The sequence below is a fragment of the Ictidomys tridecemlineatus genome, chromosome 2 (genome assembly GCF_052094955.1).
Source record: "Ictidomys tridecemlineatus isolate mIctTri1 chromosome 2, mIctTri1.hap1, whole genome shotgun sequence".
NCBI lineage: Eukaryota > Metazoa > Chordata > Mammalia > Rodentia > Sciuridae > Ictidomys > Ictidomys tridecemlineatus.
In genome coordinates this window covers 149063468-149088244 of record NC_135478.1, presented here as the reverse complement: position 1 = coordinate 149088244, position 24777 = coordinate 149063468, and the positions used below count along the sequence as shown (strand labels likewise).

The following is a 24777-nucleotide window of genomic DNA, read 5'->3' as shown; positions in this document are numbered from 1 at the left end:
AGATAGGACACTTTAGGAGAAAATTAAGTCATGAAAGCAGAGCTCTCAAAAATAGGATTAGTATCCTTATAAAATAGGCCAATGGAGTTCTTTTCATCCCTTTCACCATATGATGATACATCAAGAAGCTACCATCCTTGAGAAAGTGGGCCTTTGCTAGGCACCAAACATGCCCACAATATGAACTCAGACTTCCCAGCCTCCAAAACTATGAGAAAGTAGATTTCTGATGCTATGAGCTACCTAGTTTATGGCATTTTATTATAGTAGCGAATGGACTAAGACACTAATCATTTGGGAAATGCAAATCAAAACCATAATAAAATATTCCCTCTTGCCCATTGGGATGACTACCATTTAAAAAAAAAACATAATAACAAGTGTTGGAAAGGATAGGAGAAATTGGAACCCTTCTGCACTGTTTGTGGAAATGTAAAATGTTGCAGCCACTATGGACAACACTATGAGCTTCCTCAAAAAGTTAGAAATAGAATTACCAGGTCCTTCACAATTCCATTTCTGAGTATATATTCAAAAGAATTGAAAGTGAATATCAAAGAGAGATTTGTATACCCATGTTCACAGCAACATTACTTACAAGAGCCAACAGGGAGAAGCAACTTGTGTCTAGCAACAGATAATAGACAAACAAAATGTGGCATATACAGACAATGCAATAGTATTCAGTCTTAATAGGAATGGAAATTCTGCTGGATACAGTGCCCATGCCTATAATCCCAGCAAATGGGGAGACTGAGACAGGAGGATTGCAAGTTCAAGGCCAGTTTCAGCAATTTAATGAGACCCTGTCTTAAAATAAAATAAAAAGGGCTGGTGATGTGCTTCAGTGGTAGAGACCCTCTGGGTTCAATCCCCAGTACTGAGGGAAAGAGAGTGGGTGGGAGGGAGAGGGGGGAGGAGGGAGGGAGGGACAGAGAGGCAGAGAAAGAGAAAGAGAAAGAAAGAAAATGGAAGAAAATTCTCACTCATGCCACAAATGCATGACTGGGATGAACCTTGACATTATATTATGTGAAATAAGCTGAGGTCAGATTCATGAAGACAGAAAGTAGAATGGTTGATGCACTGGACCAAAGTCATTGGGAGTTATTGTATCATGGATATGGAGTTTGAATTTTGCAAGATGAAGAGTTCTGGAGACGGATGATGGTGAGGGCCCTGCGACAATGTGTACTTAATGCCCCTGAATTGTACACTTAAAAATAGTGACAAATGCTGAATTTTATATTATATGTAATTTATCACAATTCTTTCAAAAATTCGTCTTAGTTCCCATAAGACTCTCTCAGCATAATTCAAGATGTCTTTTTCAAATATAAAACTTTGCTTTGCATTTTAACAGTTACCCGAGTGGAGCACCCCTTTAAAACATGAAAGAGCCCAGATGAGATGGTTTTACTGACTCCAGAGGGAAGCAATGTCGTTCTCAAACATGCATTATTTCCTCTGGGAAATGTGAGACCTTTGACTCATCAATATCTCCTTCATATCCATGTACTTTGTTGAAGACGGATTACAAGGTGGGCACCAAGAATACAAGGAAGTCCTAGAGTTGAATCTAACAGACAGTCTTATGTTAAGAACCTACAGGAGCTAGACATCGAAGTCTGAGTGAAATTTGCCAAGAGGCAAAGACAGGAAATGATATTCTCTGAAGTAGTAAGACCCTGTGCCAAGCCATATGCCTGCGAGAGGATGGGGCCCATCCTAGGAACTGGGAGACACCTCAATGGGGGCTGAAGTACTGGATACCTGGTGTGGCATACTGGAGGCATGAAGCCAGGGAAACAGGTTTCCAGCTCCTTCTCTTCCTTATTCTCACTTAAACAAGCTGGCTTTCTGATTATAAAGTTACCTCAGGGCACCTTATATGAAGTTCCGCAGTGAGAGAATCTTGAATTTGAAAGTCTCTTTGTTCTTAGATAAAGACTCAAGGGCAAGCACCTTAGGCCAAGCAAGGAAAAGGCCTGCACACCCACCACCACTATCTTCTCCCAACTTCATAGCAGACATAACTAATCAATGACTGCACTTTTTTGGGGGGAGGGGGTACTGGGGATTGAACTCAAGGGCACTGGACCACTGAGCCACATCCTCACCCCATATTTTGCCTTTTTTAAATTGATTTTTTTTTAAAAAAATAAATGACAGCAGAATGCATTACAATTCTTATTACACATATACAGCATAATTTTTTATATCTGTGGTTGTAAATAAAGTATGTTGGCACCAATTCGTGTCTTCATATATGTACTTTGGATAATGATGTCCACCACATTTCACCAACTTTGCTAATCCCCTGCCTCCTCCCTTCCCCTCCCATCCCTCTGCCATATCTAGAGTTTGTCTATTCCTCCCATGTTCCCCCTCCCTATCCCACTATGAATCAGCCTCCTTATATCCAAGAAATCAACCTAGAGGCCCTTCAGTAAATGAATGGATAAAAAAAGTGGAATTTATTCTCAGCAATAAAAGAGAATAAAATCATGGCATTTGCAGGTAAATGGATAGCACTGGAGAAGATAATGCTAAGTTAGCCAATCCCCCCAAAAAAACAAATCCCACCCCTAATTTGTATGTTATTTAGAGACAGAGTCTCACTGAGTTGCTTAGCACCTCACTTTTGCTGAGGCTTGCTTTGAACTCATGATCCTCCTGTCTCAGCCTCTGGAACTGCTGGGATTACAGGCATGGGCTACCATGCCCAGCTCAATGAATGCACTTTTAACTCAGATCCACAAACTCACAGCTTACAAACACAGCTCACAGACCTGTTTAACATTTCTATCTTATGGAGTTGCATTCAGCATGTTTTGATAGAACAATGTTGGAAATGCAGTAAATAAAAAGTTTACCACTTATCAACTCTAAGGGGTTTACAACTAAGAGCTAGAATACATGTTTAGGTCAAGGATGAATCTTTTTGTGTTGAAGCTTACATTTAGCTTTTTAAAATTGGCATTTTTAAGTGCTTTCTATGTGCCAAGAATCCATATACACTATACACATTTTGCTATACGTTCTGCTCAAAAATATCTAGCATCTTTATTCTTAAGAATATGACACAAATATCTGAGTGAACTACCCAAGATCATGAGGTTAGAAAGAAGGATTTGAACACCTCTGATCTTCCTATTACATAACATTGCCACCACATTAAGCTAATTAATTACATAATAGGTATCACCTATATTGTTTCATTTTGCATTTAGATTAGATACAATCAAGAATTCAAGAACCTGCTCAAAAAAATCAAGAACATTCATGAAGTCAAAATACAGAGATCAAAGGGATATGAAATCTTAAGGATATTTTATGCATAAAACTCTGGTCCTTAGGTCTCAAAGCAGGTAATTGTCCATCTTGAAAGTTTTTGAAGGGTTCAGAGAAGTGATGGGAATTCCATTCTGTTCTTAGAATCAGGTGACCACGTTACCAACATTTACTTGCTGTGTCCCCAGAGAAGTAGAAAAGGACACTCTCTCCAGCTTCAGACATTCAAAAGCAGCTCAGTTCATCCAGGGAATCCCTCCTGGTCTAAAAAGGGAGGACCCAGAAGGCTTTTGCTACCTGTGGGCAACTGCTATTACTTGTTTGAATCAAATTGATCTGGGCTAAGTGCATGTCCCATAGTCAGAAGAGGGTTCCCCTCTGGGTGGAGAATGTGGCCTCACTCTAGGCAAAGTTGACCTTCCCAAAGTCTCTATTCTAACTTGTCTGTTTGTTAGACAATAACCATGTTTATTTTCTTTAAATTTTTTTCTTTTAAATATTAAATATTTCTTTTAAACACATCTTATTATAGCAGAATTGTTTTATAATTCTTGCATTTGATTTTCAATTCCTAAAATATTTGCTGTGTACTACCAAGGAGGGCATGATGAATATAATTTCCCTAAAAATTAGATTATTATCCAGGTCATTTTAAAATTTCTATTCTATATAGAAATCCACTACCACCAATAAAGATACCTTTTAATATTTTTCTGCTGATTATGAATAAGTGGGTGTATATTTGGCAGGAAGGCAACACAACTCTTATTATTTCCCTCTTAGGACTTCAAAAGTAAACATTTTCCAATATCAAGGTCTATAGTCACAAAAGTCACTAAATCTTCATTTCAGAGCTGGTTAAAACATACCAAAGAAGAAGGAAGAAAGATTGATCTTCTTGCAGAGATGGTGAATATTATATGAAATTCATGGAGTCAAAATGATAAATCAAGGGTCCTTGGTTCACTCTAAAACAATTGCAGTCTGAGTGGATGCTCTGGGTCACAGGGTGTGCTAGGAGCAGGGAGAACAGGGCTTGCTTTTTAGTCCCAGCTCCACCTCTTTTGATCCAAGTGGCTTTGCACCCTGATCAATAAAACAGACATGAAAACATTACCTTACCTCCTGCCTCATAGGATTGTTATGAAGACCAAATGAGATAATGCATAGAGTGTGCTCCGAAAGCTATAAACAGCTCTGTTATGGATCCTTGCAAAGGCTGTTATGGATCCTTGCAAAGGCTGTTAGCATTTACATTGCATTAAGGAATGCTAAAAATGTATATATCCAATTAATCCTTTTATAGCTTGCAATCAAGCCCCCACCTCTGTACACCCTGACACATTCTAAAGAATGTCTCTGCTTAGAAGCTGAGAGAATTTAGCTAAAACATAAACTGCTACATTTCATGTTTGTACCTTCTAATTTCCCTGACTGACCTCATGTATACAACAGATGCCCTTGCCCACATATACACACACACACACACACAATTGCCTAAATAAGGGATGTTTTTAAAAATTAAATCATATTCTAAATGTACAGTGTTAGTTCGCCTTGAAAAGGCATACAGTGGTCAGTCCTTTGGAAAGTGAACATTATCCTTAATCTGTCTCTTGTGTAAACACATATTTTTATATCCTGGGTCAGCTTGGACATACACATACTAGAACTGAAGAGGTCCTGCATTCCCCATTCCTTCAGCTAACACAGTGCTGCTCCCGACACAGGGCTGCTGTGACAAGAAAGGCAGGCGACCAGGTCTCCAGGGCCATGTGTAGGGATGACTCACTCAGAGTTCTAACACACAGTACTGAGGCACTCAGGAGGAGGTTGTCCCCTTTTAAATGACAAGAGTCTTAGTCATAACCACCTCGTATATTATGTTAATTCTAAATAACACAGTTTTCTTAACTACGGGTTCCGAAGGGCAGATATTTTATTTCTTATTAAGCAGATAATTTACCTGTGTAAAAGTACCGCATGCAGTTTACAAGTGCTACATAAACACGAATTAATAGAACAAATATTCAGAGAAAAGAAATAGTAAGCATCTAGAGGATTACATACTTATTCCAAGGATTAAATAACATTCCTTTATTAATAACTAATTATGCATCCAATCTCAAGTCTGAGTCATCACTTTGGTAAATCAAATGCCATGAATATGAATGAACATCATTTTATTCCGTCCCCACCCTCTTGCATGGTTTCCTCTTTAAAATATTTTTATCAGCATTCTCGCTGTAGAATGGTAGGCTGCTCTTTCAGCCAGGGAAATCAAGGTACATGCTCTCTTAAGAGTACCTGGGGTTTGTTTTAATCAGGTGCAATAACACACACAGATACAGAAATGACTGTCATAATGGAAGAAGTTTGTTTTAAGCTTGCCAATCCCTTCAAGCAGAAAGGAGGCATACAGGGCCACATAAGAAGCATCAGGACAGGTCAGGAGACAGAAAGAATGAAGGAAAAACATGGGCAAGAGCCTCTATTGTGGTTTCCACATGAAGAAATGGGCAAGGCAGGGTAAGCAGGCATAGGATTGGACAGTTTGAGTAACTGTGCTGAGCTCTAAAGTGTAGGGGCTGTCCCTAGCTGTCTGGTATTTGGCCCTGGGGAGATTAGAGCAGGAAAGTAGTGTCTCAGTTCAGAGCTGAACAGAGAGCCCGGGGCCTGTACTCAGTTTGCATATGAAAGGTGAACTCAATACTGGTGGTTTAATAGCTCTAGGAGGACGGTCCCTTCAGATCAGCAAGGCCCCAGGTTATCAATACATCAAAAATACAGAATGAGAAGTTATGTTTAATAGACACACCAACTGCAATTCTCTGAAATTACACAGGAAGTCAGGGTTTACATCCAAACATGCACTTCACCACACCCCTCATTCACCTGACCGAGAGTCTTCTCAGAAAGATTCTTTCTGAGAATTTGGTAGCAGCTGGAGTTAGGGAAACCAAACCTTACTAAGACTTTTCAATGAACAAACATAAAACCATTCATTTGAACTGATATTGGGAAGTCCTCAAATTAGACTTAACCCCGTAAGTGATGTCTTTTATTAGAGTTAGTGGTTCAGCTACACATGTCTGAAAAATCAAAAAAAATAGCCTACCCATATAAATCTATATCTTTCTCATGTAGGCAGTCCACAGCCAATATGACACTTTGCTCTACTAAGTCCTCAGGGATCCAGGCTCTTTTGAACTCAGGCTGAGCTAACCTGGGATCCTGTTTTTGGTCCTCATGATCCAAGATGGAAGAGCTATTTTCCTAAATGCTTGTCTGACCATGTCTCTTCCTGCCTAGAGCCTTCAGGGATCCTCATGGCCTTCAACATAAAGTCTAAATAGAGGGCAGATGAGGCCCTCCATGATGTGGGGTTCCTGGTTGTTGCTCTAACCTCACACCCCCATCCCCACTCTTACACATAAAAGGTGTATGAGGGTAGGTGAGTCAGCTGGTGATACCAGCCATACAAGATTTACACTCCTGTACAGTTCAATGACTCCATGCATTTGCAAATGCTCTTATCTGGAATGTCCCTTTCCTTCTCAGGGCTCCTGTCATCCTGCATGACCCTGGTCTAGAGTATCCCATCTCTGGGAATTATTCCATGACCTTCCTCTCCTGGCACCACAGGGGCACTGCTTCCTTGGTGTGGACCCCAGCCTTGTGCATTCCATTTCCTACTCCCATGGTACAGTGACTTGTTCACATATTTATTCATTACATCAGGGTCTGAATCTCTGCGGAACAAGAACCACATCTTACTCATCTTTGTAGAACCAGTACTAATAGCATCTGGCAAGTAAAAGGTCCTCAGTAATGTTTAATAAATAAGCAAATCCTTCACAGATGGGGAGAGGCCCTCTGAGCTTGGAGCCCCTGCAGCACATCAGCATGCCTCCACTTGCCATCTCTTTGCTCTTGAGTAGCAGTGGGTGGGTGGAGCTGGCCAGAATCTCAAGTGGGAACTGGACTACACACACTACTTGGCCAGGGATCTGGCCCCAGAGATAGCTGTTTGAAGGCACATCCATTTACTTATAAGTGCTTGTTTGTAAAACAAGGAGATCAGAAGCCACCATCTCTCACCAAATATTTCAAAGTCATTATGACCCTTGTGGATGAAATAACTAGCCTTAATTTTTGTATTTTGATGGTGACCTTACACTAAAATGTAACATTGTGAAGACAACTGTCATATCAATGTTTGGGTTATCTGCAGTTAAGGCTCAGACTCTATGTGAGTTCTGCATCCAATCCTTAAAGCAACTTTGCTATTTTTTTCACTCCATACAATGACAGTGACACTATAATTTATTTATTTTTATTTTTTGGTACTGGGTATGGAACTCAGGGCCTTGTGCATGTTAAGCACACGCTCTATCACTGAACTACACCCCCAGATCCCAGATATTTTAGGGTAAGGTAGTTTGAAGTTACTTGCATGGTATGTTAGGATGCTGTGGCAGATTCTGACAGAGGGTAGATGATGTCAGCGATGGAGTGAAAGGTGACAGAGGAGACCCTAACAGTAAGACTTCTTACAGTAAGGCCATGAGGTCTGGCCGTTCCCATGGGACAGGCTTGCAAACTGAGATTTACAAAATGGTCCCTGAGGGTTCTGGATTGGAACCCTGACTACATCCTGGCTTTGCCATTGCCAGCTTTGCACCAGTGGGAAGATTATTTAGCTGATTTATGCCTCCATTTCCTCATAAAGCAAGAATAATACACCAGAGTTACTTAGCCGTGTAAATTAGATAATCCAGGTGAAGCGTCTAGCATGAAGCCTGATCCAAATCATGTGTTCTGTAAATGTTCATTCTTAATTCTATTGTGATACAAATGGCCTATTATGGAGGCAGGCTACATGGGATTGAATCCTCCCAGGAATGGCTCCACCATTTCACAGCTGTGTGTCCATAAACAAGTTATTTAACTTTTCTGTGCCTCAGTGACCTCATCTGTGAGAACAGAGAGAGAGAGAATATTTATTGTGAGCAATAAATGAGGTAAGTTATATAAAGTGCTTAAAACAGTACTTGACATATTTAAAAAGATAGCCTCTAGATCGGTGCTCTTTTCAGTGGAAACTTCGAGTAAGATAAACAAGATTTGGGTAGCAATATTGATGACAGTGATTAGGGCTAGAGCTAATATTGGTAATATTAGTAAGCAGTAGTATTACTTTTAATTAATTAATAGCAGCTTATATATAGTTCCTGCTTACTCTGTACTGGTTCACAAGCAAGGGTAGAAGCTTTTCCCTACCTATTTTCCCCCCGGCCCTGAATGCTCACCTGATCCTCTCCAAGAAATGAACTCTGGACCTACACAAAGGCTAGGCATAATGTCTGGCACATCTTGCTTAATAAATATTTGCCACAGGCATGAAATATGACATATTGTACAATGTAAGGGGTAGTATATGATGCGTACACTGTCCCTAGAGTATGGTTCTCCCAAATTTGAATTGAATTCATGCAAGTAACCTATGAAGAGGCTCCAAACCATCTATGCTAATGCCCAGGTATAAATGGATTGCAGGATTATGGCTACAGAGTTGCTCATCAAAATAGGACTGAATCTTCATAATGTTATCAAAACTTCCTAGTGTCTAGAGTTGACAATCTAAAATAATCATAATATTTAATTACTCATGTTGTTAATTTAATTAATTACTTAAAACCAGTGACTATTTTAAATTAAATTTATTTTTTAAACTGATACATAAAACCATAAAAAATGTAGATAGTAATGGACTACAATGTGGTATTTCAATACATGTATACATTTTGTATAATATTTTAAATCAGAAAAAAATGAATAAATAAATAAATCAGATTAAATATATCTACCCCTGCAAACATTTATTATTTCTTTATGATTAAGACATTCTAAATCTTTTCTTCTAGCTTTTTTGAAATACATGGTTTATTATTGGTATCTATAGTCTCCCTACTGTGCAATAGTACAACAGAACTGTTGCTCCTGTTTATCTGTCACCTTGATCAGCCTTCCACACGACTCTTCCCAGTCTCTCCCGGGTGAGCACCCTTCTACTTTCAACTTTGAGATTGACATTTTTGATTCTACCTATGCGTGCTATCATGAGGTTCTTGTCTTCCTGCTAATTCCACTTGATGTAATGATCTCCGGTTCCATCCATGTTGTCATCAATGACAGGATTTCATTCGTTCTGTGACCAACTAGTGTTCCATTGTGAACATGCACCATATTTTCTTCATTGAGTCCTCAGCTGATGGGCACTTAGGTTGCTTCCATTTCTTGACTATGATGACCAGAGCTGCAGTGAACCTAGCAGTGCACATGTCTCTATGACATATTCATTTCATTTCCTTTGGATATGTACCCGGGAGTGGGATTGCCAGATCACACTGAAAACTAGAGATTCCTGAGTCAGTATTTTATAAGTGATCTTCATACTTTTCCTATCCCTCCAGGAAAAGCTTCAGTATGATTCTGCCAAATATCACTTACATTCAGGCAATATTGCCACATATTTATGGTGCTGCTCCACCCACCACCTCCCTTCTCAGAAAAATATAACTTGCAGTCTGGCCTTCAGATGTTGTTAACATAGCTGGCCCCCTATCCCCACAAGAACTTTGAGGAAACTATGTGCCCCTCACACATACTTAAGTAGATGCTTAACATTTTTCATAAGTTTAAATAGTTGCAAAAGATGTGATTTGTGGTCATTGAAAACACTGAAGTTTTTGAATAAAAGTGACATTCTTTTATATGTATCCAGTGAAACTTAAATGTTACAGTAATTTGATACCAACATTTACCTATTTAAAAATGTCTGATCAAGCTCTTACCTAATAATTAGAACTTTTATAATGTCTCCTTTTTTCTTGAAACTGTAATTCATTCCGCCTTTCTACAATTTTTAATCATGATTTTTTTTTTACTTAAAGACTTTTGTTGATATCCATACTTCTCTACAATGAAAATACATATATAAAGTGTGACTTAAATTTGTTTTAATTTTCCATTATTGCTCCATGTGTTAACTAGTTTTTCCAGACTGAATCATTACAATTATTACTAGTATACAATTGAGCCAAATAACCTAAATATAGGTTTTGATATATAATAATTAAATCATATAAAGGAGAATTTTCTGGAATGCATTTCTTTGTGAGACTCATGGGAAAATTATAGGGCCTTGATTAAACTATAGGGCTTGATTAAAACATGCATAACACTTTTTTTTCCTTCTTGGCAGAAAAGCAAGAGTGCTAGAATGGAAAACCCATGAGCACAGAGATGTTTCACTGTTGTGTTTGTTGTGGTAGTTCATCATCTAGAATTGGCATACAGTAGGTATTCAATAAATGTGTGTTGTTGAGTGAAATTGTCCCTTTCATCTCACCAACTTTGCGGGGGAGGGGTTGGGAGAGACTACCAGGGATTAAACTCAAGGGCACTCAATCACTGTGTTACACCCCCAGCCCTATTTTGTATTTTATTTAGAGACAGGATCTCACTGAGTTGCTTAGTGCCTCGCTTTTGCTGAGGCTGTCTTTGAATTCACGATCCTCTTGCCTCAGCCTCCCAAGCTGCTGAGATTACAGGCAGGCACCACTGCACTCGGCTCACAAAGGTTTTTATACCCCAGGCAATGCATTTCAGTAAGATATGGAATTGGGGAGGGCAGGGCCTTCTTTTGTAGAGTAAGAAAAGGATGATGGGCAAAGGAAAGGTAGGAGAAGATTAAAAAAAAAAAAAATCCTGAGCCCAGAGTGTTCTGATGACGTATCACATCTTCCTTAGAAACTTGTGGAGGGGAAAGTTGAGGATACACAATTGAATGCTTTGGTGACCAAGTACCTCTTACAAAGTATCCATCTGCCTCCCAGGGTAGATATGCCCATTCGCAAGATGTTGCCCTTTAAAACATTAATTGGAGATACAGTTTTAGTAGAGAGAAGGTGTGTTGGCATCAGGAAGAGGCAGGAGAAACACCTTTTTTGATTGTAATCACTCCAGCCTGGAAGTTTCCCAAACCAGGATCAACCTAAAAAAAAAAAAAATGTTGGAAGAAAAATGCGTGCTTTAACTCAACTCCACAGAAGAAAAACTTGGAAGGCAGCTGTATGAGAGGGTGTGGTTAACTCAACTTCAAATCAAGGGATCAACATCAGTGAAATAAATTGAAATTATATTAACTCTCAAAGTCAAGGTACTCACACACAGGCACACACAGAGGTTAGGACACAAACTCATCTGCATGTTGAAATATTGACAGACCAGCCACTATGTGCCTGGAATAGCACTGTGTGTTGAGCTGTGGAAACAAATAGGTAAATGTACGCTTGGGAGCTTAGAATTGAAACCAAGTGTGGCAAATGTTCTAGGCACTGTGCTATGATAGGTCTTCAATAAATTCTATTTCATCCAGGAGCAGTGATGCACACCTGTAAACCCAGCCTCTCGGGAGGCTCAGGCAGAAGTATCGGAAGTTCAAAGCCAGCCTCAGCAAAAGTGAGGCACTAAGCAACTCGAGGAGACCCTGTCTCTAAATAAAATACAAAATTGGGCTGGGGATGTGGCTCAGTGGGTGAGTGCCCCTGAGTTCAATCCCTGGTATGGTGTCCCCACCCAAAAAAGTCCTATTTCAGAAACAAAAGGAAACCTTGTGATTTGAATTGGAGGGAAAGAAATGATACAAGAGTGTAAAAGTCTCATAGTATTTTCTAGTTTTATAATCAAATACAATTTTTTTTCAATGTAAATTATCCACAATCCATTAATTGTGAAGTGTCTCAGATTTAAGTGACCTCGTGGAAGCTAGAAAAACAAACTGAATTCATTTTTCAGTTTTCACAAAGTTCAGAGGAATCCTGATCACCTGTTGGCTTTCGATGGCCGAACAGCCCACTTTGGTCCTGCATGCCCATCTTCCTTTAATCCCCAGTCAGGACGTCCCAGCACTCTAACAAACCAGTTCTCAGTGACCCTTCAAAAGCCTCTTCCCTAAAACACACACACACACACACACACACACACACACACACACACACACACCTCTCTCTCTCTCTCTCTCTCTCTCTCTCTCTCTCTCAGCTTAGAAAGACTGAAAAGCTTAAGGGGCATTTTCCATAGCACATCAGCTCAACAACAGCCAACTGGAATTGTAACTTAAGAAATGAAGCATGCATAGAACCAGAGGTATGAAAAATTGGGTCCTATATGTGTAATAAGAATGTAATGCATTCCGCTGTCATATAAAAATTAGAAATATACATTTTTTTTAAAAAAATGCTGTATGACCAATGTGATTCTGCAACCTGTACAATCAGAAAAATGAGAAATTATACCCCATTTGATTCAAATGTATGAATTGTCAAGATCATTGTACTGTCATGTGTAACTAATTAAAAAAAAAGACTGAACAATGAAAAAAAATAAAATAAAAAAATAAATAAAAATTTTAAAAAATGAAGCACAAAGCAAGATCTTATCAGCACAGTTCCTTATCAGCGCCACTGCAGGGGGCTCACAGTCCCCTTCCCGGATTAAGCACATCTTTTTGACTGCAAGAAGCTGTCAAAAAAAAAAAAAAAATCAGGAAAAGGATTCTAAAGAAACTCTAATTAAGATGCCATTTATACCAGTGAAGACCAACCTAGGTCCAGCTCAGAAGTGCCTGGCAGATACAAGTCCCCCCAATTGCAGAACCAAAGACAGTGTTGCCCCCTCTTTTCCTGAACCACCCCTGGGATGTGACCGTGTCCTTTCCTGTAAGCCTCCCAGCCCCAAGCAAGGGATATGTGCACACACTGAACCTTCAAGCAGAGACACAGGATGATTTTTAACTTTGATTAGAAGCTTCTCAAGATAATCGCCTCTTCCTGTTGCATCCTCTGGCAAGAGCTCTCCTTCCTTAATTTGGCCAAAAGTGGTTTCCTTTAAAGGCGGCTATTCAGCTTTTAGAAAATCCACAAGAAGAAAACGGGAAAATTCACACAGCACAGAAAATTGGGTAAATGATTGTCCTCTAATCTCCAGTCCCTCCACCATCAAAAAGAAAGTTAATCAGAAATCTGAAGTTGTATAGTTCTTTTGAACCAGTCAGCTCTTGTTCATAGAGGGAGGAGCAGGGCAGGAGGCAGGGGCCTCCAGAGGGAGGGTTAATTATTCAACTCCCCCATCCCAAATGTCATTTATAAACATCAAGGAATATAAGCCTTGGAACCAGTCCTGGCTTACTCCCTCCCCTGACTCTTCTCATGAGACAGGGAAGTTTTATTTCACTTGTCATCCCTATTTCAACTTGTCATTCCTTATTTAGCAAAACAGTGGTGCTGGATTTAGTAAATGCTAAATCAATATTGGGAAAGGTTTCTGTCTTAGCCCATTTACTTTGCTATAACAAAATACCTGAAACTGGATAAGTTGTAAATAAAAGAGGTTTATTTTGGCTCAGTTCTGGAAATGGGAAAGTCCAAGAACACAGTGCCAGTATCTGCTCAGCTTCTGGTGAGGGCCTTGTTGCTGCCTACAACATGGCAGAGAAGTGAAAAGGAAGTGGGTTTGTACAAGAGGAGCACGTGTGCAAAAGAGAAAGAGGAAGGGCCCACCTACTTTATAACAATCCATCCTGCATATACTTATCCAGTTTTGAGAGGTTTATTCCAGTCTCAAGAGACATAACCCAGATTCTTGAGAAAGGCATTAATTCATTCATGAGGGCTGTGACCCAGGACCTAATTACCTTCCACTATGCCCTACCTCTTAAGGGTCTCACCACCTATCAGTGACATTACATTGGGGACCAAATTTCCATCACATAAACTTTTCAGGGACAAACCATTTCCAAATCATAGCTCCTCATAATATGCCAGTTAACTTTATTGATTTACCATGAGCAAGGCACTAAGCAAGAATTTTAATTTATTCAACAATTCTGGGTACTACATACTATCATTTTCCCTGTTTTAATAACTAGAAAGCTACAAAACAAAGAGGTTAAATATCTTGTCCAAAGACACGTAATTACCAAGAAACTAAGCCTATGCTTGAACTCAGGCTGTTAGAGGCTTGGAACCTGCCGACCAGCTGGTCTTTCTACAATGGTGGGAATGTTCTATAATCCACACTGTAGGACACGGCAGCCACTAGTTCTGTGTGACTGTTGAGCACCTGAATGTGCCCAGTGCAAATGAGGAACTGAATTTTTTCTTTCTTTCTCTTTTAGGACTTCTTCTTCTCCCACCCAGCCCCACTAGGAATTGAACCCGGGGGAACTTAACTACTGGGCTCCCTCCCCAGCCCTTTTTTATTTTTTGAGACAGGGTCTTGCTGAATTACTTAGGGCCTTGCTAAACTGCTAAGGATGGCCTCTAACTTGTGACCCTCCTGCCTCTGCCTCCTGAGCCACTGGGATTACAAGCATGTGCCACCATGCCTGGCTTGAATTTTAAATTTTATTTTAATAAACTTAAAATAGCCACATGTGGTTAGACGCTGCTGTTTCAGACAGCCCAGCTGAAGAGGCTGCTCTGTTAACTACCAGAGAGTAGTTGCACCCAGTGTAGGCAAGCGATTCAAAAAAGATAGTAATAAATTGGGGGTTGATGTTTTTATATATGAAGCTATAATGTGGGGGAGGATTATGATCTCATTAATAGTAATATGTTATTTTCTATTTGCCTTCTACCCATGAGACAAACTTGTTTTTTTAATTACAAAGTAATATACAATTTGTTAAAAAGTCAAGCAATCAAAAGTGCATACTTCCATCCCCCTGCCCAGTACCAGGGATTGAATCAAGGGTCTCATTCATAGTGGGCAAGTGTTCTACCACTGAGCTACATCCCAGCCCCCAAAATGTGTAACCTTTTAAGTGAAAATTTCTATCTCAACCACGCTACCCTTAATCCCCTTCATAGCAGACAGATTTTATTTCTATTTTGAGTTTATATGTACAGAGTGATCAAAATGGGATTGAATCCCATTTATTATTCTCCAACACTATCTTTATTGAAAACTTAAGTCTCACTCACCTGTGCATGTTGGTTGCACATATATCTATCTCATTCTTTTCTATTACCTATCTCATCATATGGCTGTATCATAATTCATTTAACTAGTCTTCTATTGATGGACTTCCTGATTAATTCTAAATTTTTGCCTTTAAAGGCAATACTGCAATGAGTGTACAATTGCCATGGAGATGCAGTTTTCTAAGACTGCGCTCTCAAAGTGGGTCAGCAGATGTTTTCTTGCCTACCCAAGGGACAGTCCCCCACCTCTTCTTTGCAAATAGATTTGACTTGGTTCAAGGTCCACCCTAGCTCCTCGGGACTCAGACTTCAGTCCTGATTGATCTAGGCCATTCCCCCTACTAGTGACTGGTTAACACCCGGGCATCCAACTCAATTTGACCCAGTGGGAAATCACAGAAAGTGCCAGGAAGTCTTGAGAAAACAAGAGACAGAGGGACATTCTGTGAGGGCATCATGCTGGGAGTTGATTCAGCCTCCACACTCATGAGAAAACCTAGTCTGAGAACGAGGCAGAGAAGCCGAGAATAACGGGAAGAGATCTGGAAACCGTTGGTCCTTAATGCACTGTTAAGCTGCTAAATTAATCAGCCCTGGAGTTTCCCAACCTCTGAGCTTCTTGTAAAGTAAGTTCTTTTTCCTTTCAGTCAGTGCCAAGACTGTACTAAGCAGTACAAATGGAACTGTAGTGCAGAAGGTAGGTACAGATTTTTTCCTGTGTTGGGTACTCAAAGGTTTGTGCTTCTCCTAGCCTGATGCAGAAGGGCCCTCAAGAGCTTGGGATGCCAGCTTTACTGTTACATTAGGTGAAGCATATTTGAACAGTTCTCTCATCAGTACCTCCTGCCTACAGATGTACACGGATAATATTGAATTAAATATAAATCTAGAAATCTGGCCAGACTAAAGATGGAGATCTGCCAGAGCTGTGCTTCCTAGTCTTTTTCAGATCACATTACACGCAGAAAATGATAATATTTTAAGGCACATTGGGGTAAACGGATAATAGCACTCAAAGCCAATATTTTTCAGCCTACGGATTCCAGTTGCCTTAGGTCCTGCTTGGCTTCCCTGAGGACAGAAAAGAACACGTTTTTGGCCCATCTGAAACCCATTCACAGAATACTGGCTGTGAGATCTGCTGTAAAAGGATTCATATTTCATTCATTCTAAGCAACATATTTTCCCAACATTTTAACATCTCTGAAATTAGGATGCATCTCACAACCAGTAATGCCTTGTAAGTGCTGTCAGCCAGGTGGCACCATGTCACTGACATGTTCTACCTTTGCAGAAATCCAGTCTGATAATCTTTTGTTGGCCTCTTCTGATGAGTTCAAAATAACCCAGGCATCTCTGGGGAATTACCATTGAAAGGGTACAAAGTTTCAGTTTGAGGAGCTGAACAAATTCTGCAAATGGATGGCAGTGATGGGCATACAGCTAATAATGTGAAATTGTACTAATGTCACTGAAATGTACATACAAAAATGCTTAAAATGGTAAATTTTGTGTTGCATATATTTCACCATGATTAGAAAAGGGGGAGAGGGTTTAAAAGGCCCAGCTTCAAACTTTGCAGGAGTGAGTGTCAGTGGCTTGGGTGCAGAGAACCTAGTGGAACATCTCCTACAGAATGCTGCACCTGGACTTGTGTCCTTGATGGCACAGAAGATGACGGTATGAGAGAAAAAAAAAATACTCTGAAGATGAAGACGTTCTAGGAATTCTCCAACCAATTCATTGACCTTACAGTTTTTCTTTTGTGTATTCACAGAAAGGATAAGATGCCAAAAAATAAACCTGTGCTGTCCATTCCCTATTTGACTTCCCAGATCCACTCTCCACCCTGATCTCCTGATTGTGGCCTCCAGTTGGGTTCAGCCAATGAGAAGCAGTGGCAGGAGACAGAAGGGCAAGAGGAGAGAGAATACAGGGTTTTTACTCCCTGCTACCCACCCCCACCCCCCTGCAGAGCATAGGTTGCTTCCCTCCTCCACCAAAGGCCCAGACACCTCCTGTAGCCTCAGCTCCCCAGGACTGTTCTCTCAGCCCTGAAGGGCTAGGAGTGGAAGAGCTCCCCATTCTTGCCAGCACCAGAGTTCTTCACTCTTCCTTTTAGGGTTCACTCTCCACCCTGCCCATGCCCACTGCCAACATTTCTTGCATCAAACCCTCTTCAGTGGCCCCTGCCTCCCACTCCATATACGTTTTGACTGTGCGCTAGCAATGGTTGACTCTCAAGGTTTGATGAATGATGGTAAAATTTCCAATATACCATAAAGGGTTAAAGAGCTATTTCCAATATTACACTTCCAGAATTAACTTGGGATTATAGCCAAGCAAAAGTTTAATATTGGGAAATAATGTACACAAAGTAGTGGAGTGCCAATTTCATCCCCTGGGTTAGTACTACCAGCAAAATATATGTAAGGGGCTCTAGACAGACTGCTTGAATGTCCTTACATCTTGCTCCTGGGCAATGGGCCTCCCTACTGCCATCCAAAAGCCACCCCACACCCATCTCTTGCACACCACCACCTCTCCTTGTGTCCCCTGCTGCGTTTCTCTAACAGCTTCAAAACTGGCTATTCGCCCGCAAACAACTCACCCTTTCTACTGCCAGAAGACAAAAACGGAGCTGATCAGGCCATTTCCCTGCTTAAGATCTTTCATTGCTTCCCAAAACATTCCGGATGGATCACGCAATTTTAAATTGTAACACGCAAAGCCCTCAGGGCTCAGCCAAGCCTATTTCTTCAGCCTTACCTCCTACTGCTCACCTACACGTGCCCTTTATACCTGGCACAAGTAGACTTCCTAGTTCTAAGTACAACATTAGGTTGCATATTTCCATGAGCCTGTACTTGTTGTTCCCTTGAACTACAATGCCTTTCCCTCTTTATTTAGGTACTCCCCATACATCCTTCCATATTCAGCTCTCAGAGCCTCTGGGAAGCCTTTCTGGATATTCAGGTGGGTGTCACAGCACCCTGTGTGTACCACATTTCAAAGGCTTGCTTACAGCCAGGGACTGACATGTGGTAGGAACCAGAAGCTTGTCGATGAACGTATTAACACAATTTAATTATTTTCCATTTCTATTACTTTTCTCACATCTAGAGCATGGTTTAAAAAACTATCCTTTTTTTCTCAGCATTCAATTTTGTCCGGCAGCAAGAAAGATCAGTAAACTGAAAATAATGAGAATAATCCCGAAAGTAGTGCAACTGCCACCCTGGAAACAAACCTCATATACTACAGACAGACTGAAGATTTGCAATGAGCTATGCCCTAATATGCTCAGGGCTTTTAACCTTGAACCTAGACTCCCAAGCTTTATCCTACACCATGATCAATTAGGCATGATACCCAGTATAGTCAGCTGCCCAGACTCTGACCCACACAGCTTGGCTTGTATCTTGCTTCAACCACTGACCAGCTGTGTGTTCAGTGAGTTATTTAACCTCTTTATGCCTCAATTTCCTCATCTGTTAGATGGGACTAATATTAACAATTCTGGTCTCCTAGAATAAATGATTGAGTATGTGAATGCTTATAACAGGGCTTGGCGCAACTTAGTAGTTTTGTTTGTTTGTTTTTAATTTTTCCTATTAACTGGCAAAAAAAGAGCTATATCTAAGAAGCAAAGCAGAGAAGTCATTTCAGGAGTGGCTTTTTCCTATGTGAAACCACTGCTAGCTCTCCTACTGACCATTTAATGAATTTACAGGTCAGAATCATGAGACTTGTATCTTAGTATTTCCAGGAATACTAAGACATCCTCTTCCCTCCTTCTAGCTCCTCCAAAGTTACCACAGGTTTTATTCTTGATATGTCACTGAGAGCAGTGTGATCAATGAATTCTGCCTTTTTCCTTTTGTGCCCACAGCTGTCGTATTTCTAAGGTTTTCCTGTGTCTGTAGTGATTATCCAATGAAAGCTCTCCATGTGAGGCCCACGTAAATAAAAAATATTTTAAATCAAATAATGAGAAAAGCACAGCCAAAAAAAAAAAAAAGTACTTCCTGAATATCATATGTGAACTTAATGGCAGCACACCTGTGGCTCCTGGAGATCCTAAGAAATATATTGTCCACCCTACTCCCAACTATTTAATTAATAGTTGAAGGCACTCTTGAGGTTTTAGAGCAAACACTTTTTGAAATGCATGGTTAGCTAGAATTCTGCTGTTGGAAGATATGGTTGGATATTATGCATGTGAAGATTCAGTGGCCCAGTGACATGGTTCCCCCAGCTCCTGCCTCTTCACCAAAGATCTTTCTAGCATCACCTCCACCATTTCCCACCCTTTACATTTGAAAACAAAAATGTTCTTAAAAAGGAGGGGGAACTACCAGTGTTTACATATAGTTTCAAGTGCACCTGTCATTCAGTTCATTCACTTAAAAAAAAATGTTATTTTTTGAACCAGGGTTCAAATTTGCAACCTTCAAATTTGCAACCCTCCTGCCTCAGCCTCCTGAGCCACTGGGATTGTAGGCATGTGCCACCACACCCAGCAGGTGAGCTTGAGCCACTCAAAGTAGGCTATTGGTGATGATTTTCTTGGACCTAGCAATCTGGGTGAAAACAACACTCACCCTTCCCTGGCATGCTTACTATCTTTCTGACTAGCTTACACTTAATTGTCTCTCTCCACAAAAATGACCTCCAAGAAGGCTGGAATTTGGGCCTATTGTGTTCACTGCCCGAATCCCTCCTCATGCTCAGGAGATGACAAAGCCAGGTTTGCAGTAAACACCTCCAGACTGCTGAATTTCCTAGTTCCAATTCCTGGCATCCTTAGCACCCAGATAAACCACAGCCTTCCAGACTAGTTAGTCTTTTCACTCATTCGAGATCTCAGGAAGGAAACAAAGCAAAGATTTCTAAGCAAATCATATTAGCATAAAGTCAAACCAGATGGAACCCTGTTGGAGACTCCAAACCTTACCCTTCCTTGGAGATGATGTCCTGATCCAAACCTTTGCACGGATGACCACTTCTTTAGCCAAGGACTCTACCCTATCCCCTCAAAGAGTCACATGCATTCTCTTACAAAGTTGGCTTAAGTTTTGTAGGTGTTTGGTATTTTCAGAATATCTTGTGGACACATTTGTACACAAAAATCAGGAAAGGGAATCTTCTTTACAACTAAGCGTAATTTCCATCTCAAATGAACACAAGGGGTACCTGAGTTTGAATCATTTTATTTAACTCAACAAATAAAATTCAGCCACCTTTTAGGTAAAGATTGAGAAAATTAAGCAAAACAGTCACTGATGAAAAGGCAGAAAATATGGATAATAGCCACATCAAAACACACAGGCTACCTGAGGACCAAGACATAGCACTCCTGGGAAAATCAACTGGCAAATCTGTCCATTAGGCTCTAACCAAATTACTGAATACTTTCCCCCATTTACCCTTCCTCCATTTTCACTGCTCTTCAATGATAAATCAGCTGGAACATAATTAAATAGATGATTTCTTTCTTTCTTTCTTTTTTAATCAAGGACCTCTCAGTCACACAAACAGGCAACCCCAAGACTTCTGGAGCTCCCCACAGATTATGCCAGGAAGTCCTCCCCTGGTTTGGCTGTCAGCAGCATGGCACCCACACCATTTCCTTTCTGTTCATCACCCTGTGCCCTGACCCTGGCTCCCAGCAGGCACTACACACATAATGTTGGATAAGTGCCTTTGTTAATAAGGAGTTTTTTGTAATTCCTTGGATCGATCAGCTGTCCAGCCAAGAGCTCATAAAACCCAAACAGGGCAATGCCTATGGTACAGGTCTACAATTCAGTGCCAGTGACTGCCCACTGCACAGAGCAGGCTATTGATAGGAACTCACGAACCACAACCCACATTCCATTAGGGAGGAGAAGAGCAGCTTTTCCATGTAAAGTATCTCACAGCCCAAAAGTATAAATGCCACCTCCCTAAATGTCTGTCAAAATGCTTTCTTGGAAAAAGTGCTTCCTTTCCATTAATGAATCCTGCTTTAAAAAATAAGAATAAACTGGACCTAAATCAGAAACAGAATTGAGACTAGATCTCCAAACTCAACCCTTGCAGGCTCTCATTTATCCATCAGGACACTTGAGAAAAGGGAGCATTATCCGTGGCTTTGGAACAAAATCATTTCCTTCTTTAAGGGTGCAGAGTTTAGATTCCTGTAAGGCATTGCACACCAACACACCCATTAATAAACTTGCGGCTCTCCTTGCTCAATAAGTGAAGCCAGTCTTTTGAGTATTTTTTAAATAACCTTGAAAAACACAAAGCTTCCCCCTTCCCTTAAATCAAAACATACACACAAAACAAAACAAAAACTGTCCTCTGAAGTGAGGTGTTCACGAGGTAAGATTAACAGATTTGGGGGATTTCTCCCCTTTACATGGTTTAACCCCCTGGCTTCAAAGGAGTTGATCAAGTTCCTCGTGTGGCACTTGAACCCGCTCTAGCCTCGCCCCTCCCCCAAAGGAAAGGCTCAGCGACGTGGCCAGCAGGGCCACCCAGCCCGGCGTCCGGAGCTCTCGCGGCGGAGGCGGCGACCACAGCCTCTAGAGACAAAGTTCTGTAGTGCACTGACTTCTATCATACTCAGAGTCGGAGTGTCTCAGAACTTTGCCTCAAAAGACCAAACGGGCTATCTTCCTCTAGAAGTTTCCTCCTGCAGGTGTGCTCCCCCACCCCCAGTGAAGACAAAGAAGAATAACTCGTTAGAAGCAATTTAGCTCAGGATGCGACCGATAATGGAACGGGTCATTAATTATGGAAAGTTACTGCCGCAGTCAGCAGGAGCAAAAGCCCAACAGAAATGGTGTTCTAACAACCGGGTATGACAAATTCTGATCGCAATGTCACAACAAATGGACTGCTGGCCTCACACACCCTCCCCCTCCTTCCTACCCACCCCCATTAGAACTCATTCCCGGTGGAACCCTCACGTCCTCGGTTCTGTGATTTAGACTTTTGTAAGAAACTAATTCATTCACTCCTAACTTGTGGCAACTTTTTAGTTTCCCATCTGGAAAGTTGATGGGGGAGGGGGGGCTACATAAGGACGAATGCCCGGAGCTGGAAGATGGGGAGTGGGCAAACACAGGCCCGAGAAATGCCCGCAGATGGGACAGCCTGAAAAGCGAGGCTTTGCGGGGCCTCCAGTTCACCCAGCCATTCCCACTGTTCTATTCCCGATCTTGCAGCAGCCCGCGCCCAGCCAAGGGAACTAGCGTCTATGCAGTTCGGTCCCCTCTGCTCCACCCACCCACTCTTCGGGATTCTCCTATTAAGCAGAGCTTCCCGCGTACCCCGTCTACACACAACCTTTCTTCTTGCATACAGCCCCCCAACACCGGCCCTCGGCTCTTCGCTCTGATCCTGCACCCCCAGTCCCTTAAGTACCTCCGACCACCCTCCCTCCGGACCCCGGCAGGCCCCTCCCCCCACATACCGCGCTGGAACAGCTGTTGCGCCCATGCAACAGGTCTGGAAAGTGCCTTCCCCATCTTTTTCCCCACCGCCCCGCACCGTCCCGTCCCCTACGACCCCCATGAGCCCGGGCCGGACGTGCAGTGGGCTGCGATCTCGGGCCAGGGTGCACAGGCGGCTGGAGAAGTGTGGGGCGTCCAGAGTCTCCTGGGGCTACGGGCGGTGGTCGCACTCCGGCCTGGCCCCTTCGGGACACCCTCGCGTATGGTCCCCTGTGCATCCGCCACAGGGTCCCCAGCCTGTCCCTTCAGCGCCGGTCGCCAGGCACTCCCGGGCCGGCTCCCCCCCTGCGCTCCGCTCCGCTCCCTTCCATCTTGACTTTTGCCGACGTGGAAATTTTGGGTTTGGAGACGACCTGCGCTCTTATTGGCTGCCGGCGGGCGGGGTCGGAGGTCACGGCTGCTCTCGCTATTCCGCGCCAAGGGGAGCCGCAAAGCGGCTCGTGTCAAGTCAGCAGGTTCCCTCCGCCTCCCCCGGGGTCACGTGCGCCCCGGGCGGGTCCCAGAGACACCTCCTTATGCAAATAGAGCGGCAGTGTTAGGTTGGGGGCGGTCACCGGGGCGGGCGCGGGGGCGCGGCTCGCCAGCTCGGTCGGGGGCGGGGCTGGGAGGGCGGGGCACTCCAGGTGGCCACCTGGCTAGACGTCCTGTCCCGCCCTCCCGCCCACCCCGCTGCCACTCCTCGGGTTTGGCCTGCAGTAACAGTCTGCTGAACGCTGGCCCAAGCCAGCCCCATTGGCCCAAAGGACCCGGGTTTTGCAAGGTGCCACAGAATGCCCGCTACCCCCGGCACCCCTTCCAGGATCCCAGGCCAGAGCCTACGTTGGGCCTGGGTCTCTTCTGGGCTAGGAAAGAAGAAGCAGCGATGCTGCCGTCTGGGAAGAGTACCAGCAGGTACTCTGGCAACCGGGGAGGACAGTTTCTTACCCTTGACTGGGAGTTGAAAGAACTAATAGCGAGATTTCTGGTAAGAAAATTCTAGGAAAAAGCAAAATCAAGAATTCACGAAAGTTAAAAGTCGTCCTTTTTAATTAACTGCCCACCACCCATCCACAATTTAAAAGAGGCCAGAAAGCTAACTGAAAGTAGCAAATGCCAGTTCTGGATTTTTTTTTTTTTTAACGTTTTTCTAAAAATTTTACAGGCCACTGGGTTTCCACTCTGGCTTCTACTGGGTACTGGGCACCCAAGAGTACAACCTGGAGTCGTGCTCTCCTCCCCACATCTGGAAGGAGGTGTGACTCAGGGAAGCTCCCAATTCCCCAAGAAGTCATGGAGTAGGTAAAAGGAATCAATTCTGAATGTCATCCCCAAGCATGCCAGAGAAGCTGCTTTTGTAGAATAAAGGGAATCAATGAGTGACCACATGACCAGGATGTTTTCCTTCCCTTCCCCTCCCCAAGGAAAAGAAAGTAAATGGCATTGCAAAGATAGACCCCACGTTATAAATGCTGACTCTTTGGTGGCTATCATAAGGTCTCCCAGCCTCCAATCACCAAAGAAAAAAGGGGCTGAGATATAAAAAAAAATTTTCCCCCAGAACTGGCCTAGTTATTTCCTCTTCGTTTAATAAAGTATCTGTGTCATCTTTATAATTTTTTCATCTTAAGTCTGGCCGAATGATACAGAAAAACAAAAGAAGTATTTTCATGGGAAGATTCTTACCTGGAAAATTCTTCCCATTCTCTCTTCTTAATATACTCTTTCCTTCTCCCTATTTCCCCCTATGGAAAGACAAATCTCTGCTCCTTCCAACTGTTTTATCCTCAAGGATTTTTCTCTCCACTCTCCTTTCTCTTCCCTCTCCACACTGACTTGTTTATCTGACCCTTCCCGGGTTTGCTGGGGCCTCTCCCCAGGCATTGTCTCCTCCAGCCCCCCACCCCCTGCTTGGCCGAGGCCTGCCGGCAGTGCTTGCTGGGCCTCGGAGT

General features: G+C 42.3%; 1 long non-coding RNA gene across 1 annotated transcript; it reads right to left on the bottom strand.

Annotated features, from left to right (window-relative positions):
• Positions 1–9002: 9002 nt before the first annotated feature.
• Positions 9003–24675, bottom strand: LOC144375369 (uncharacterized). The gene is made up of 2 exons (XR_013435100.1): positions 24512–24675; positions 9003–11353 (listed from the first exon to the last, which is right to left on the bottom strand). It is a non-coding gene; the product is annotated as an uncharacterized LOC144375369 (long non-coding RNA).
• Positions 24676–24777: the final 102 nt, after the last annotated feature.